This window comes from Globicephala melas, chromosome X (assembly GCF_963455315.2).
Source record: "Globicephala melas chromosome X, mGloMel1.2, whole genome shotgun sequence".
Lineage (NCBI taxonomy): Eukaryota > Metazoa > Chordata > Mammalia > Artiodactyla > Delphinidae > Globicephala > Globicephala melas.
Genome location: NC_083335.1, coordinates 121,819,041 through 121,836,645, shown reverse-complemented (window position 1 = coordinate 121,836,645; position 17,605 = coordinate 121,819,041). Strand labels below are relative to the sequence as shown.

General features: G+C 47.0%; 1 long non-coding RNA gene and 1 pseudogene across 2 annotated transcripts in view; one reads left to right on the top strand and one right to left on the bottom strand.

Annotated features, from left to right (window-relative positions):
• Window positions 1-17,605, top strand: part of LOC115842397 (uncharacterized) — a 490,939-nt gene that overhangs the window by 289,148 nt on the left and 184,186 nt on the right. The gene's annotated exons all lie outside the window — the stretch shown is intronic.
• Window positions 282-721, bottom strand: LOC115842396 (small ribosomal subunit protein eS24 pseudogene; annotated as a pseudogene).

Sequence of the window (17,605 nt, the reverse complement as noted above, 5' to 3'; positions counted from 1 at the left end):
CTTGCTTGACCCTCCATAAATGTTCAACTTCTTAGTAGCGTGTGCTCAGGAAATACTGAATGGGTGGATGCAGGAAGAATGAGGGAATAGAACATGATGATCCTGTGATCTAACCACACATCTGTTCGGATCTGAGTGGGGAGATCAGAGTTTGCACGTTTAAGTCAAGTCAGCACTTTCAAGGCCACAAAAGCCGTCCAACTTGATTACAGGTAGACCTTTTTTTTTTGGGGGGGGCATATAAAAGATCTTAGTTTATTAATCCTCTCATAAAAGGCTGCTCACATCTCCACCGATACAGTCACGGCAGAATCTTTACTCCTCTTGTTGCCAGCACCAACACTGGCCTTTGCAGTCCCCCAGACTTTCTTCATTCTGTTCTTGAGTTCCTTTCGCTGTTTTCTGGACATCTTTTTCTTCTCATGCAGGCCGTGTCTTGCAGCCTGGGTTTGGGCTCGTTCTTCTCCAGGTAATCCAAGGCATCGTAAACCATGTCAAAGCCAGTTGTCTTGCCACCATCAAAATGGGTTGTAAATCCAAATACAAAGGTGCCATCTGGTGTGCTCTTGTATATGCATTTCGGCTAGTTTTTTTCCCCCAAATTTCTGTCTTAGGGCCTGTTGCCTTCCCAGGGTGAAGGACATTGATGCCCGTTTGTTTGCGCTGAAGTAGTCGGTCGGTCATGAACTTCCTGGTCCTGGATAGTTACTGTGTCGTTCATGATGACCGCTGATCTTCAGGCAGCCTGGGAGGACAAGAGCACCGGTAGGCCTTTGGAGGAATGGGCTTCTGAAGATGGAGGCCCAAGTGAGGAGAAATAAGAGGATGCCTTCCCTCTGAGGCAAGGGCAGGGTCCCATAAAGAAAATCACTACATAGGCACACAGCTTTACCACAGTCACTGTGATTATCAGGTTTTCTTAGGTATCTGTTACCAGAAAGGCAGGAAAATGCCCCACGGTTCTCACACTTCCCTCCATCACCGTGATACCCCCGTGCATGCCTGAGTGTCATTCAGTGGGCTTGAATCAATACCCGCTGAAGATGAAACCAGCAGTTGTGTCAGCCCCGGCTCCGCAGAGATCACCCTTGGTTTCTCGCCCTCGGCCAAAATATACCCTAGGTCTCTCTTTGCTTTTGTGCTGTGGCTGGCATGTCGCTGCCAGCACCACGGCTTTCTGCTCACCAGCCGCGAGATCTCGTGACGTCCTAGACACATTCCTTTGGTGTCTACCAGCGTCCCCCAAAGCGGAGATAATCCAGCCTGAATGTTCACTCAGCACCGGAACGGCCCCCCTGGGTTTGGCTGGCAGCCCCCGAGCAGACCTTTTGTATCTGCGTCCCTTTGATGGACAGGCGCTGCGGATTCCCGGGACCCAGCTCCCAGAAAGGAACTCAGCAGGGAAGGGGGACTGCTAAGTATCCTTCCAACCTGAAGGTAAAAAACACAAATGAGAAGAGAAGGAACTGGGGCAAAGCTTCTGACAGAGCTGATACGTTTTCGTGGGAGAACATTACCCGGTTACGGGGACGCGGGACCTGGTATTTCGCCGTTGGCCTCGTTAATCAGAGAAGGACCAGCCTGGCCGTGGTGATGCCAGTTCCCCAACCCATTGCTGCGGGTTTTAACTTTTGTCCTGATGTCTGAGGCTGACGTGTGATCCCAGGGCTCTCGGGGCAGGCGTGTGATCCCCGGGCAGTGTCACTCTATAAATAACACGCTGTGCTGGGAATAGCGCACTTCTTCATTCCTCCTGCCAGAGACGACCTCTCAGCTCCTTGGGGGTCAGGACAAGGTGAGAGCCACAGAAAGGTGACAGAGAGACAGAGAGGGACATCATGTAGTGGATTGCAGAGGGTCCTCTCCCAAATTTACGTCCCTGGGAATCTCAGAATGGGACCTCAGTTGGAAAGAGGGTCTTTGCAGGTGTCATTCGTTAAGGGTCTTGGTTGGAAATCATCCTCGTGCCCTCAGTTCAGTGACTGGTGTCCTTATGAGAGGAAGGAAAGGGAGGTTTGGACAGAAGTATTCACGGAAAAGAACAAGCAAAGACAGAGGCAGAGATTGAGGTGAGGTGGCCACAAGCTAGTCAGCACCAAGGATTGTAGCAGCCACCACAAACCAGGAAGGACCCTCCCCTGGAGGCTCACAGGGAGTGCAGGCCTCCGGACACCTTGACTTTGCACTTCTGGCCTCCAGAGCCGGGAGAGGATGCACTTCCCGTGTTTACAGACGTCCAGGTGGTGGCCACAGGAAGCACACACAGACCCCAATGCTGGCATCCTGATGACATCAACACTTCTTTCCCGGGTCCTGGCGATAGGCTGCCTTCCAAACTAAAGGATTGCAAGAGCCACAGAGGCTGTTTCCTTTCTGTTGAACTTGATTTTCCTTGAAAATCCCAAATATGGCCCTTACCCCCCATCACTGGGGTGCTGCCAGAGGCCCTTGAAATCCTTCAGCCATTGGCACAAAGACGCGGAAATAGAATGAGGGGCTGGCCAACCAGGAGGCTTGAACTGCTTCTCATTTGTTTTCTTTGCTTGGGAAAGAAATCAGATGATCCCATGCAGGCCCCCGGGGTGAGAGCAGATGATTAGCAACACAGAGCTGAAAATAGGCTTGTTTTTCACACTACCCTCTTGCTTTTTTTTTTTATTTATTTTTTGTCACGGAACCATGTTGCGACAAAACCAAGTTTAATTACTTCACACCTTGCACCTCAAGGTATGTGATTACTTTGAGAAAAGAGAAAATCTAGGTCCTGCCGTGCCGCCCACCCTGGACAGGCACCGTGGTTTTTACAAAGGTCCATCAACGCTCTTAGGATCTGAGGTTATCGAGGTTCTTTTTATGGACACTTGTCCATGCCGGGGACCCGCTGAAGCTTAGTGCAGAGTGCGCTGACTGGGGAGACCGTGATTCTAAGTAGGAGCCTTTGCCACGCCAGATTCCTCCGGGGTGAGTCAGTGATCACGGCAGGAAAGCGGGGAGGGGGATTACGACCTCTCCTATGGGACATTCAGAGTCACACTGCCCATAACAATATAGACATAAAGTGGAGACATCTAGGAGCCTGAGAAGTTCCCTACCATTCAGGGCAACAAGTTTCTGCAAAGTGTGAATATTAATGGTACAAACCAAGGTTAAAAACAAAAAACAAAAACTTGCTCAGGGTGGCCCAGGGACCACTCTCAGCTCCTGCAGTCCCTGCCATGTGAGCCCCTGGTCGTTTCTCATCACGGCTATTTCCTTTCTTCCAGGCCTGTAGGATCCTATCTTTTTGACTCTACCTTTCTTCTGATTAGGTCAGGCCCACCCAGGGTAGTTGATGGACTCAAAAGTCAACCAGTGAGGAACCTAGCCCACAGGGTGACATTCACATTGTTGATCCTCACGCTGAAACAAACAAACAACAGCAAAACAACAACACCACCCTTCCGTAGGAATAAAAAGTACGGAAAGATGGAGAGAAAAGGGGTAGTGGGTGCAGGCAGACAGTCCTGGGTTTGGAGCCTACTTCTCAGCTTGTGTGCACAGGTTACGCCACCCCCTCAGCCTCGGTATTCCTTTGCATGGGGGTAGAAATCAAACCACAGTATTATAAAAATAATGTTTGTCCACAGTAGCCACACGGTGGAAGCAATCCAGGTGTCCGTTGACAGAAGAGTGGCTAAGCAAAACGCAGTATTTATAAAATTCAACCCTGAGAAGGACATCCTGACACAGGCTACAGCATGGGTGAACCTGGAGGATATCATGCTCAGTAAAATAAGCCAGACACACAAAGACAAACATTGTGTGATTCGACCTCAGTGCAGTACGCAGAGGATCACATTCATAGACACAGAAAGTGGCATGGTGGTTGCCAGGGCTGTGTGCAGGGGGAACGTGGTATTAGTGTTTAATGGGTATGGATTTTCAGTTTCGGGAAATAGAAAGCTTCTGGAGAGGGACAGTGGCGATGATAGCACAGCGATGTGAATATACTTAACGCCACTGAAACGCACACTGAAAAATGGTTAAGGTGGTCCAACTTACGTTATGCGTGTTTTGTACCACAACTTAAAACTAATAATAATAATAGGTTATTTAAAAAAAAGAGAGAGAGAGTGACATTCACCATATTCACAGGTCCCACGCATTCTCAAGAGGAGCCCACTCTACACCAGCAGAAAGGGATCTCGGGGTACATCTTAGGCTTCAACCTCCCACACCAATAAGTGCGTTCACGAGGGCTACCCCAGTGGGCCACTGGGTCTCAGTGGAACTGCAGATTCCCTGGGAGACTGGTAGTAGCTACCTGAGAGCCACCCTGCTCAGGGGAGAGGAAGCTACCCTGAATACCCTCAGGCAGTGAGGGTCGTGCCTAGGGTGTCCACTCCCCTGAGTGTGCAGACCACACCAGCCCCCGGTGTAGCGCGCAGCCCTACCCTTCTGGCAGAGATAGTCCCGTGCAGAGGGACTCCCGTGTGAAGCTGGCAGCCCCGTCTGTACCGGCCCGAACACACGGAGTTGATTTACTGCCGGGTTACAAAAGCTCTATCGCGATCACCTGGCAATGTGGTTTCTGATGCTTTTTTTTTTTTTTTTTTTAATTTTTATTAGAGTATAGTTGCTTTACAGTGTTACAGCCACTATGGAAAACAGTATGGAGGTTCCTTAAGAAACTAAAAATGTTTTCTGGCTCTTGGTCTAGACAAGGGCCATGGGAGTTAGGATGCACTCCTTCAGTCCAGAACTCCTCTGGAGACCCCCATGGCCGTTTTTTTCCACCGCTGGTTTGCAATCGATGTAACCAGTTAGATGGGCTGCTTGATGACATGGCTGGAGGAGCGGAAACGCATGTTGGAAACTTATGGTTTGAATTCTCATGGGGAAAAAAAATGCTTTGCACAGAGCTTGACGGTTTAATTCTGAGACAAAACATGACCTATGTGGAAATATGAAGCATGGGAGATGGTGCCTGATGCCTGAAACGTCTTCTGGACCTCCCATGTGTGCAGGTTCTGCCTGTCTGTCTGTCTCTCTCTGTCTTTTTCTGTTTCTGTGTCTCCCTTTCTGTTTACTGATCTCTGTTTCTCGCTTTGTCTCTCTCTAGATGAACCACATCCTTTATCTTCAAAAAGGAAACTATATGAGGGTGCTCCATGGAGTCTCGTGCTCCCTGTCACGTACCCAGATTTCGGAAACCTTTGCAAGGCTCTCCACGAAGGCACAGCTGGTCCCCCCTCTGGTGAACTGAGTGGTTAGGGTTTGAACACGGAGGGCGTCTGCTTCAGAGTCTTACCAGTTGGCTGGGCGCCCTTCCTGACACGACATGAATGCTCAGATCTTCACTGGATTCACTGCCTGCCTTATTAAGAGTGGGTTTTAAACAAAATGCGTGATAATCCATCTCCCCCATTTTTCCTGGGTATCATTTGCTTGTTGCTCTAGGTGCCACCGCAGAATATTGGCCTTTTTTCCCCAGTCTCTTTGCTCAATGGACATTTTGACCTCTGTCCCCCATGGAACCACCTTGACTTTGATTTCTGTCCTGGTCACCACGTTACTCCCCAGCTATTAAGAGCCAGCGTGTCTCAGACAGGGGGCCCTTGAAGCAGCCTCCGGCCAAACCTGCGTCGGGTCTCTTTCTTCTGTTCTCTCCTGCCGGCCTATGTACCTTCATGGTGCCAGCTCATGAAACCCTCTGCCGAGGGGTGATGCCCAACAATTGCCTGAACTCTCAGACCTTTGAACGCCTTCATCCTTTCGAAAAAGAATGACAGTGCCTTTGAAAACTCAGTAGAAAGAACGTTTCGTTCCACCCTGAGATCATACGTAAGATTATATCTCCCGGGAGGTGTCCTCACATACACCCCATGAGTGTTTTATGGGTAGGAATCCTTGTTTCGGGGTAGGATGGGAAGATGAGGCCAGGATGAGAAAATGCCTCCTGGGGAGGGTGTCTGGATGGGTGTAGCTCAGGTCAGGCACCTGTCCCCTGACTTGGAAGAGGAGGGAGGGGAGAAACTGTCCCCTTGGGCTTTCTGAGTAGGACAGAAGCACCTGGACCTACCTTCTAAAGAGCTGACTCAACATGCGAGAAAGTCCTTCCTCACAAAGAAAGTCAAGAGCAGGCAGATGGATCCCTGGACAGCTCTGCCCCAGGAGCTGAGACCAAAGACGACAAAGACATGAAACAGTGTGAGCAGGTTCCCGCATGGAGAGACCTAGCAGGGAGGGGTGATGGGTGGGTGCTGCAAACGGGGCCAAGGTCACAGCCCAGAGTCTTACCCGCCATACCGTGTTGCCCCCCATATATTGGAAACGATTTTGGAGAGCATTCTTTTAAGCAGCAAAGAATAGAAAGAGTCTCTTAATTTCTCAATCCAAGGCATAGAGGGTTTAGCTTACCAGTGATTTCAGGAGACACAGGGATAAATCCTGCACTTTCTGGCTTTAGGGGCAGTCAGTCTTGTGAAGATTAAAAGGAGTTGAATTCAAACTACTGGGCTCTATGCCCCCGTGAGGGAGGGACCTATTAGTCTGCTAACTTTTACAGAACGTGGTTGGTATGTCCTTTGTGCGGCTGTCGTGAGCTTTAGGTGCGGTGAGAGCTTTAAAGAACACGGCACAGCGTATGTATTCAGCACTCTCGGGTCGTTCGCTGAGTCTGGTCTCCCAAAACTCAAAAGGGAGACTGACGACAGAAGGAGTTAAATCTGTCATACGCGTTCTGTCAAGTTTCTCTGTTTCTGATGATCCATTTAGCGGTAGAAAACACCGAAAGGGACAAGAGTCCAGTGGATCTAGGCATCCAGATGTGACCTTCCTCTTATTTCAGGATTGACTGTTTTTTTAACATTACCTCCTGGCAATTTATTATCAAACGGGCCTATTCATGCCTTTCACATGTGCATACTTCTACGGATGTGCTTATATCCACAGAGTCCTGCGTGCATACACATATGTACATATTGAATTATTTGTAAGGTTGTTACTGAACCAAACTTGGCGCCACTCACCCAGGCACAGCAAAGCCAGTCTCCTGACGGCACGTTGTGGTGAAGGAAAATGCAGTGTTCGTTGCAGGGGCCAAGCAAGGGGAGCAAGCAGCCCATGCTCAAAAGGTCCAAAGTCTCCGATGGATTTCAGGGAAAGGGCTTAAAAGACAGGGTGAGGGAGTGGGGCTGTGGGCTGTGTGACGAGCTGGTGGACACTGTTCTGATTGGTTGGTGGTGAGGTCATCGGGAGTTGGCATCCTCAGCCTTCCGGCTCCAGCCGGTCTGGGGTCTCCGTGCTGGTGGGCAGCATGCAGTTGACTTCTTCCCTGGTGGAGGTTTCAGTATCTGCAAAACAGCTCAAAGGACGTGGCTCGGAATATGATCTATAGTCCTTGGAGGAATGGAGTCCTTGGCTTTCTTTAATGACTAAACTATTATTAATTTATTTTGCTTGACCATTTTCCTTTATTTCTTCATTTCTCACTTCTATGATTAAATTTGTTCTTGGAACTTGGGGAAGGCCTAGGAGGCGGAAGTTTTTCTACAAACAAGAGGCAGGGGATGGAGTGGTCTGTACTGGGAAGGCCCCATAGGCTGCTGCTCATATACAGGGGGAGTGGAATTATTGAAACCTTCTCTACAGCATCATCTACAGAGGGAAAGCCCAGGACTAATGCGCTGGAGTATAGTTGAAACCATACTGGCTGGGAGTCAGGAGGGCGGGTCCTGTTTGAATCTCTGCCATTAACTAGTTGTGTGATGGTACCCATGTCACTCAACCACTCTGGCTTCCAGTTTCTTCTTCTGCATAATTAGGTGACTAGTACCCCTGATCACTCCCACCCCTTACCGTCAGTATGTTTATGGATCTATTAAGACAGTTAACCTGGGCGCTGAACTCAGGATATGGTCTGGCTCCCTGGAACACCGATACCCCTGCATTTATAGAGCTGAGGGCACCTGAGGGTGGGTGTGTTCAATTCACTGTGGGATTATTTTGTCTCAGTCAGCGTGGGCTGCCATAACAAAACACCACAGACTGGGCGGCTTCACAACAAACATTTATTGCTCACAGTTCTGGAGGCTGGAAGCCTGAGATCAGGGTACCAGCACGGTTGAGTTCTGGTGAGGACCTTCCTCCTGCTCACACATGACCACCTTCTTGCTGTGTCCTCACATGGTGCAGAAAGAATTCTTCTTCTCCTCCTTCCTCTTCTCCTTCCCCTTCCCCTTCCCCTTCCCTTCCCCTTCCCCTTCTTCTTCCCCTTCCCCTTCCCTTCCCCTTCCCCTTCCCTTCCCCTTCCCCTTCTTCTTCCCCTTCCCTTCCCCTTCCCCTTCCCTTCCCCTTCCCTTCGCCTCCCCCTCCCCTTCCCCTTCCCCTTCTTCTCCTTCTCCTTCCCCTTCTCCCCCTCCTCCTCTTCTCTCTCCTCCCCGCTTCCTCACCCTTCTCCTGCCCCTCCTCCTTCTTCTTTACTCTTCCCATCCTGGGTCTCCACCCTCATGACCTCATCTAAACCTAATTACTCCCCAAAGACTCCACCTCCAAATACCATCACATTGGGGGTTAGGGCTTCAACATACGGACTTGGGGAGACACAATTCAGTCCTTAGCAGTAGGCATGCTACTTCTCCTGTGAAGTACCACTTTATCACTCAAGTGATTTATAAATATAAGCGTTTCTTTGTCTTAATATCAGTGTCATAATTTTGAGCCCCAACGTTGACTTGTGTACAGCAAGCCTTTGACGAGGCTACTGCAGTCCCTTGACATGGAGTGTTTATTCAGCGAAAACTCTTCAGCCCTCTGCTGTTCTCTGAGAGCTAGGTGTGTGGAGACTATGGTCTGTATTTCACACAAACAGAGACTATTTCCACCTTTTCTTGTTTCTGTGACTCTGAGCCAGCGGACATTCCCATTCTGGAATAGCAGGAGAGTAACTTTTATCGTTTCTTTCATTGTTTCGATTACCCTGGGAAGCTCATTCCCAGTTAGCTCAGGTAGACACTTGGGATCATTTATGAAGAAAGCCTAAATTCTCCCCCCTGCCTCAGCCAGTTTCTCTTCATTTGTCCACGGCTGTGGAGTGCATTTATTTATATTGGCCCAAATCAGTAATGATCCCTGTCACTCAGAAGGATAAACAAAACAGAACATGAAACCGTATGCTTTGTGACATCAGCTCCGTATTGGTATTTTTTGTATTGAAAGAATAGCGTGCTACCAACAACATATGAATAAGCATGAGAAGGCTGATAAATGCTTACAGAGTTCACAGGGATGAATGAGGATGACTTACCAGAACAAATAGTCCTCTTTCTAGAAGACCTATAATGGAAAATGTTACCTACAGGAATCAGATGCACAGAAATCTTTTCTTTCATACGAGAGCAAAACTCCCCGGCATCACTTCCCATACCCTCTCCCATGCTACTTCTTTGCAAAAAAAAATGTGATTTTTGTCTGAAACAATCACTGGGGAGAGAGCAGAAGAAACTTGCAGAGCTTGAAATTTCACAGGAAGAAGTGAAACTGAGAAGCAGTCAAGATCATTTGTGGTTTTTTGTTTTGTTTTGTTTTGTTTTGTTTTTGCAGTACGTGGGCCTCTCACTGTTGTGGCCTCTCCCATTGCGGAGCACAGGCTCCGGACGCGCAGGCTCAGCGGCCATGGCTCACGGGCCCAGCCGCTCCGCGGCATGTGCGATCTTCCCAGACCGGGGCACGAACCCGTGTCCCCTGCATCGGCAGGCGGACTCTCAACCACTGCGCCACCAGGGAAGCCCTCATTTGTTTTTAAAAACAATTACTTAAATACAATACTGGGAGAAAGCATTAGCATATTTAAACTTGTATTCTGCATATGTAAAATCTTTTAAAGGGAGAACAACCTAGTGATTTTTTTTTAATGTAATTTGACATATGCTTTATTGGGAAAGAATCACACTATTTGGTAATTACCAAAATTACCACTTCTCAAATTCTCCTAATTATTTCACATAAAACATGTCAGTCTGGCCCCATTTTTTAAGCAGAGATTTTAAATGTTTTCGTAGCAAAACTGTGCAGAAAGGAGCATGCTTCCCAGAATGTAATCACGGAACATTTCAAGGTAGCAGCGTCCCTGTAGAACATTGATCCATCTCTCAGTGACTGAGAGAGCTCCTCTCGTGTGCCACGGGCCTCGATAGCTCTCTCCTGTTACAGCTACGTGTGTGTACGTTCTCAGGGTCCTGTGCTAGGCTGACTTACATAGAGGTAGCCTTTTCATTTTCACAGCTCTGTGGTAGGATTCGTGTACAGTGCGGTGACGGGGGGTGCTCACTAGTTTAAGGCAGGGTAATGATAACGTTTCTACGAGGATGACAAAGAGCCCATCTTGCTTGAGTAACTACCCTCCAATACCTGGTAAACAGGCGGACCTCCGTCCCCAAGTGTGACAGAGGTGGTGCTCTCAGAAGTCGGTTAGGGTTGAGGATATGGACGGAGGCCATAGCGGTGGTCCCGCCATCTGTCAGCTCATCAGGGGATCAGGGTTTGCTGTTCCTGCCACAGGATGCTGACAACAAACAGTTCTTTTTTAAAATTTTTATTGGAGTAGAGTTGATTTACGACGTTGTGTGAGTTTCAGGTGTACAGCAAAGTGAATCAGTTATGCATGCACATATACCCACTCTTTTTCAGATTCTTTTCCCATACAGGCCATGACGGAGTATTGAGTAGAGTTCCCTGTGCTGTACAGTAGGTCCTTATTGGTTATCTATTTTATACGTAGTAGTGTGTATATGTCAATTCCAGTCTCCCAATGTATCCCTCCCCACCTCAGCCCCTGGTAACTATAAGTTTGTTTTCTACATCTGTGACTCTATTTCTGTTTCATAGATAAGTTCATTTGTATCATATTTTAGATTCCACATATAAGCAATGTCAAATGATATGTGTCTTTCTCTGCCTGACTGACTTTACTTAGTATGACAATCTCTAGGTCCATCCATGTTGCTGCAAACGGCAGCATTTCCTTCTTCTTTATGGCCGAGTCATAGGCCATTAACAAATACGTTTCTTGGCACCCGCTCGGAGCTGGGAGTGACACTAGGTCTTAGGAATATAACGGTGAACGAGAGACCCCTGTTACTTTCCACTACAGGATACAGCCAAGTGAGCTCTACAGTTCAGAAGAGAAGTAGGGAAACTGAAACGGCAGGGTGTTCAGTGACGTGGCAGGAAAATGGGAAAAGACAGGCTATGCTGAGGCAGGAAGAATGAGTGGAAATTTGCAAATGTGGGTGTTGGAGGTGGGAGTGAGATTGGGAGGCATGGGGTGAGGTTGAGGGTACTTCAGCCTAGAGGAGCCACGTGGCAGGAGCCCCATGATGTGAGAGGCACAGAAATAAATGCCGCGTGGCTGGCGGGGGTGAAGTGGGCAGAGACCACGGGAGGGAGAGGCGCCAGGAGGGGAGGCTTGGCGGTAGCAGGGACTGTATTCTCAAAGTCATGGTATGGGCTTCAGAGCTCATCCTAAAAGATATGGGAAGATGTCAAAGTCATGGTCATGATCAGATTTCTCTTTGTAAATATTTCTCTGACTAGTTTATTTATTTATTTATTTTGGAGAACACGGGGAAGGGTTAAGATTGGAGATACAGGAAACTAAGTAGGAATGACAGCCTCAAGTAAAGGTTCACTGGAGAACCCTGTTGTTATTTGACACATACTGTTGTCACCTGGCAAAGGGAACCATGAGATTCTGATTCTATTCCACGAGTACCATCTTCTGACATGGTTTTAACCCTCGGTTGCAATCAAAACAAGAAGCTAGGGCTTCCCTGGCGGCGCAGTGGTTGAGAGTCCACCTGCCAACGCAGGGGACATGGGTTCGAGCCCTGGTCTGGGAGGATCCCACGTGCCGCGGAGCGACTAGGCCCGAGAGCCACAACTACTGAGCCTGCGCGTCTGGAGCCTGTGCTCTGCAACAAAAGAGGCCGCGACAGTGAGAGGCCCGCGCACCGCGATGAAGAGGGGCCCCCGCTTGCCGCAACTAGAGAAAGCCCTCGCACAGAAACGAAGACCCAACACAGCCAAAAATAAATATAAATAAATAAAAATTAAAAAAAATATAAGAACCTGCTTATAAAAAAAAAAAAAAACCAAGAAGCTGCCCTCCATCAGATGGCCAAAACCGGCATTCATGTTTACCCGCCAGAGGCAACGCCACAATTGTGAATTTTAATCCAAATCAGCCAACAGCCATCTTCACGTTGAAATTTACATGGAATCAACATAAAAGTTTACCTTTTTAAAAGTGACACGAGTTAGCGTTTCATCCAGTGTTCTGTTGAACGTGATCAATTTTTTAAAATGAGAGAGACTTAATTCCGTGTAAAGTTTGCCTTTCCAGTCATGCTTTATGAATGAAATTTATATCCGTGAGAGGAGTTCTATGCAAGTGTTCCAGGTTTTTATCTTTTCCAACTGGACATGTCTGCATCACTTCGGGTTTTGGCTGAAAGAGAATGAAGCTCATTCTGCAATTTGGTAGAAAGATCATCAAGAAGGTTCATGAGATCCATGTGAGGTTGGAGCTCAACACTGGGGATCAGGGGTAACCAAGAGGTCTCTAGAGGTCTCTGGAAGCCTTCCCTCCAGCAGACTGGTCTGCAGTGACTGTGCTTCGACCGTCCATCTCATCCTCGCCATGTGCTCAAGAGGTGATGCCCTGACTGGAGGGGCTTAGGTCAGATGCCCACCTCTCAGGAAGAGGGTACATCTGTCCCATTTGGTTTCCTAAAAGGGAGATGGTCAACTTGATCAGCCTTTTGTTTTTTGTTTAAATAGGTCTTTTACAAATATTTATTTATTTATTTTCTTTTTTTTTTTTTTTTTTGGCTACATCGGGTCTTAGCTGCAGCACACGGGATCTTTGTTGAGGCATGCGGGATCCTCTTGTGCTGACGTGCGGTCTGCTTGGGTTTCTCTCTAGTTGTGGCATGCGGGTTATCTCTCTCTAGTTGTGGCATGCGGGTTATCTCTCTCTAGTTGTGGCATGTGGGTTATCTCTCTCTAGCTGTGGCACACAGGTTCCAGGGTGCATGAGCTCTGTAGTTTGTGACACGCGGGCTCTCTCTTTGAGGTGCGCGGGCTCAGTAGCTGTGGCATGTGGGCTTAGTTGCCCCGTGGCATGTGGGATCTTAGTTCCCTGACCAGGGATCGAACCCCTGTCCCCTGCATTGGAAGGCAGATTCTCTACCACTGGACCACCAGGGAAGTCCCAACTCGATCTACCTTTGCACTCAGTTTACATGCAATGGGAGCAAGACAGTTCCCCACAAAGGACATTTAGATGCTGCTATGGACTGAATGTTGTGTGCCCCCCCCCCAGATTCATCCGTTGAAACCCTGATCCCCAATGTGATAGGTTTTGGAGATTGGACCTTTAGGAGGTAGTGAGGTCATGAGGGTGGAGCCGTCATGAAGGGATTAGCTGCCTTCCAACAGGAGACATCAGAGGAGACAGCTGGCTTCCTTTCCCTGTTGTGAGGATGCACTAAATGAAGCAGGAAGAGGGGCTTATCAGACCCTAGAGCGTAACCATGGTAACTCCCTGATCTTGGTCTCCCCAGCCTCCAGAAGTGGTAGATCTTAGGCCACAATATGGCAACTGTCCACTGCATGTTGCTTTGCCCATTCAAGATTGTTAAGAACTGTTGGTTAATCAGACCTTCAGAGCCTTTCACGTAGATGCTTTCCTAGTTATAATATCTGTCTCAAGTAAGGAAATGCTTCCTTGACACAAGGCCACATGTGCCTATGTGGATAACTATATACTGTGGATATGGCCATACAAGTCTTCTTATGTCAAGCAAACTGCCTAAACGGGGCTGGTTTGACTAAAATTTGTGGGAGCTAATCGTGACGTTAGCCCCTGCTGATGTCAGTTGAACTACAAATACCTATTCTTCTGTTGGCCCCGGGGAGTGTAATAAGATTTAAGAGATAAAAATGCGGTTTTCCAATGGGTTAAGTTAGTTATTTCGCGCGTGTTACTGAAAATGTAAGTACATTTCACCTAATCCATTACCTCCAACGAATCAGATTACATGTGACACCTCTTCTGGGTGACAAATGGGTTTATAAAGTATTACTTAAATGGCACAATGGTAATCTGTCTGCTTCATGGCTGGAACCCAGGCACTCCATTTTTCTGTAACAGTTCTAATGAATCATTTCAAAGCATCGTAATACATGTAAGTACTTCTTTCTCAGTGCCAGATAAATAAGGTATCAACTCTAAAGTAACAGTATTTTCCCCCAAAGCTGTGATGGGATGGAAAAAATAATCAACCCTTCCAAAGCTCAACAGATCTCAGGGATATGAAAATATTCACCGAAGATTATAAAATTGGACAGGTTCAGGTTTGTAGACTGAAATATGTCTTTGAAAGTTCTACTCAGTGGTTACGCCTCTGGCATATATTCCACAGGAAGCTGGGAATGTTTGATTCCTTCATTTTCCAGCTATCTTCCACCTAAATTGCTTTTTGTAATACATCTCATAGGGTTGGCCAAAAAGTTCATTCGGGTTTTTCTGTAACCTTTTACAGAAACCCAGACGAACTTTTTGGCCAACCCAGTATTACTAGAGTACAAGTGATATTTCAGTGCTTATAGCTGAAGTGGCAAAGCTCGTTTCTACCTCAGTATTCTTATATTTTCCATCATCCCACTCCACAAAACTGCGTGCTCTTTAATTCCATTTCTAGACCAATATTTTCAATCATATTTCTGTAAATGATGGGCAATTTCATAGACACAGAGTTTTCGTCTCCATACAAACACTTGGAAGATTATAATATTCTCCCAAAGGTTGTGTCTTTCCCTTTAAATGGATGAGGTATTAGTGTTTCAGGTGTGAATGTTTTAAATGTTCTGGGCTAAAAGGCTATCTTAGATGGGAAAAAATGAGCATTGGGCAACTAAACTATTATTAATCATTTGAACATAAGGGCTTTCCTTAAGATATAAAGAATTTCTTTTCCAAGTAGGAGGAGAAGAAGAAAGATTTTATTTTATTTTATTTTATTATTATTTTTTTTTTTGTGGTACGCGGGCCTCTCACTGTTGTGGCCTCTCCCGTTGCGGAGCACAAGCTCCGGACGCGCAGGCTCAGTGGCCATGGCTTACGGGCCCAGCTGCTCCGCGCCATGTGGGATCCTCCCGGACCGGGGCCCGAACCCGTGTCCCCTGCATCGGCAGGCGGACTCTCAACCACTGCGCCACCAGGGAAGTCCCAAAGATTTTATTTTATGTATTGAAATTTCTCTTATTGTCCACATAATCTCAGGTGTGTATAGGAGAGAAGGGGAAAAGAGTTGCACCTCTGCCTGATAAGTTCTTTATGGGTCAAGTATTGGGTTGGCCCAAAAATTCGTTTGGGTTTTTCATAGCTTACAGAAAAACCTGAACAAATTTTTTGGCCAACCCAATATTAACATCTGAAGATAAAGCAAGGTCAAGTGAAGAGTAAGTTCTTCATATCATACATGCTTATGATGAACACACAGTGAATTTTGCCCTACATCTTTGGAGCCATGTTTCTTACAAACATACACACACACAGACACACACACACACACAAGGCTTTTTATTTTTTTACTTTATTTTTAAATACACATTATTTTTTTAAACCCCGACCCTAGTATAGCTCATTTTATTTTATTTTATTATAATTTTATTTTTCTGGCCGTGGCGTGTGGCATGATCTTAGTTCCCCGACCAGGGATCGAACCTGTGCCCCCTGCAATGGAAGCGTGGAGTCTTAACCACTGGACTTCCAGGGAAGTTCCCACACAAGGCTTTTTAAAGAACTATTTCTTCTGTCTTTGGCGAGGCTGAGCCCATCTTCTGTTGGGCTCCAAGTGTCATCATCGACCACCCTTGACTGTGGGAACAAAGCACAGAAGGAGATGTGAAGGAACAGAAAAGTGCATCGGAGCAGAGTCTCATCCCTGTGAACTGTTTGGAAATGGTTTTCTTGGCAGAATTTGTCCAGACCAGTCATAGACACGTTAGTATCTCCATTAGTATCTGCCCTTCTCCTGACCACTTCTTGTAGTTGGGTCAAATCTTATATTCCTCCGGACGCGCAGGCTCAGCGGCCATGGCTCACGGGCCCAGCCGCTCCGCGGCATGTGGGATCTTCCCGGACCGGGGCACGAACCTGTGTCCCCTGCATTGGCAGGCGGACTCTCAACCACTGCGCCACCAGGGAAGCCCCCTGAATCTGATTTTTTGCTGTTTCTTTGTGCCTGTTTCCTGGACAGCCATTTCTCAGATGAGTCCCTGGATGTTAAAACACTTGAGGTCTTCTTTGGAGATCTTTATAGCTTGTGAACACACCCCATAGGCAGGATACAAAATAAGTGACTATTGTTTTTCCAAAGGGGGTCACCCATGGTCATGAAATACGAAGAAAGACCGAGGAACTGTCAAAGGTTGCAGGAGACCCTAAACATAATGTGGAATCCCGGTCCATAACTGAACGCTAGCAGTAAAACTAGAGAAATCTTACTAAGATCTCTGATTTAATTAATAGTGTCCTATCAATAATTTCCTGGTATTATCATTGTCCTTTGATGATGTAATGTTAACATTGGAAAAAGTGGTGTGGAGGGTATACAGAACTCTCCTGACTAAAACTTTGGCAATTTTCAAGAAGCCTGTAATTATCTTACAATAAAGAGTTACAAAGTAAATAAGGCTGAAATTAACAGGAAAAAACATCCTGCAACTCACTCTCTGGCATTTTAAAAGTAGGACTCACAAAAAAAAAAAAAAAAAAAAAAACTAGGACTTGTATTCTTTTTCCTTTGTTTGTCTTAAGCTGTTAAAAAAATGCTCTCTAAGCTTTTGTCTATATTCCTTAGATGCTACTAGATTATTGGGTTTTGTTTCATATTATTTCTGTGGCACACAGGAGAGCTTCATTTGGAAAAAAAAAAATGAGATAGGGCTTCCCTGGTGGCGCAGTGGTTGAGAGTCCGCCTGCCGATGCAGGCGACGCGGGTTCGTGCCCCGGTCTGGGAAGATCCCACATGCCGCGGAGCGGCTGGGCCCGTGAGCCATGGTCGCTGGGCCTGCGCGTCCGGAGCCTGTGCTCCGCAATGGGAGAGGCCACAACAGTGAGAGGCCCGCGTACCGAAAAAAAAAAAAAAAAAAAAGAAGAAGAGATAAACTTTACATAACATAAAATGAACCATTTTAAAGTGTACAATTCAGTGACATTTAATAGGTTCGCAGTGTTGTGCAACCATCCCCAGTGTCTGGTTCCAAAATATTTTCATCGCCCCAAAGGGACACCCTCTACCCATACAGCAGTCAAGCCTCGTTTCTGTGTTCTTCCCCACCAGCCCTGGGCAACCACTAATCCGCTTTCCCTCTCTGTGGATTTAACTTGTAAATCTGCACATTCCTCATGTAAATGGGATCAGACAATCTGTGTCCTTTTGTGACTGGCTTCTTTCACTGAGCATCCTGTCGTCAAGAACCATGGATACGGTAGCAGGTATCAGTGTTACATTCCTTTTTAAGACTGAATAATCTTTCATTGTATGGATATACCATG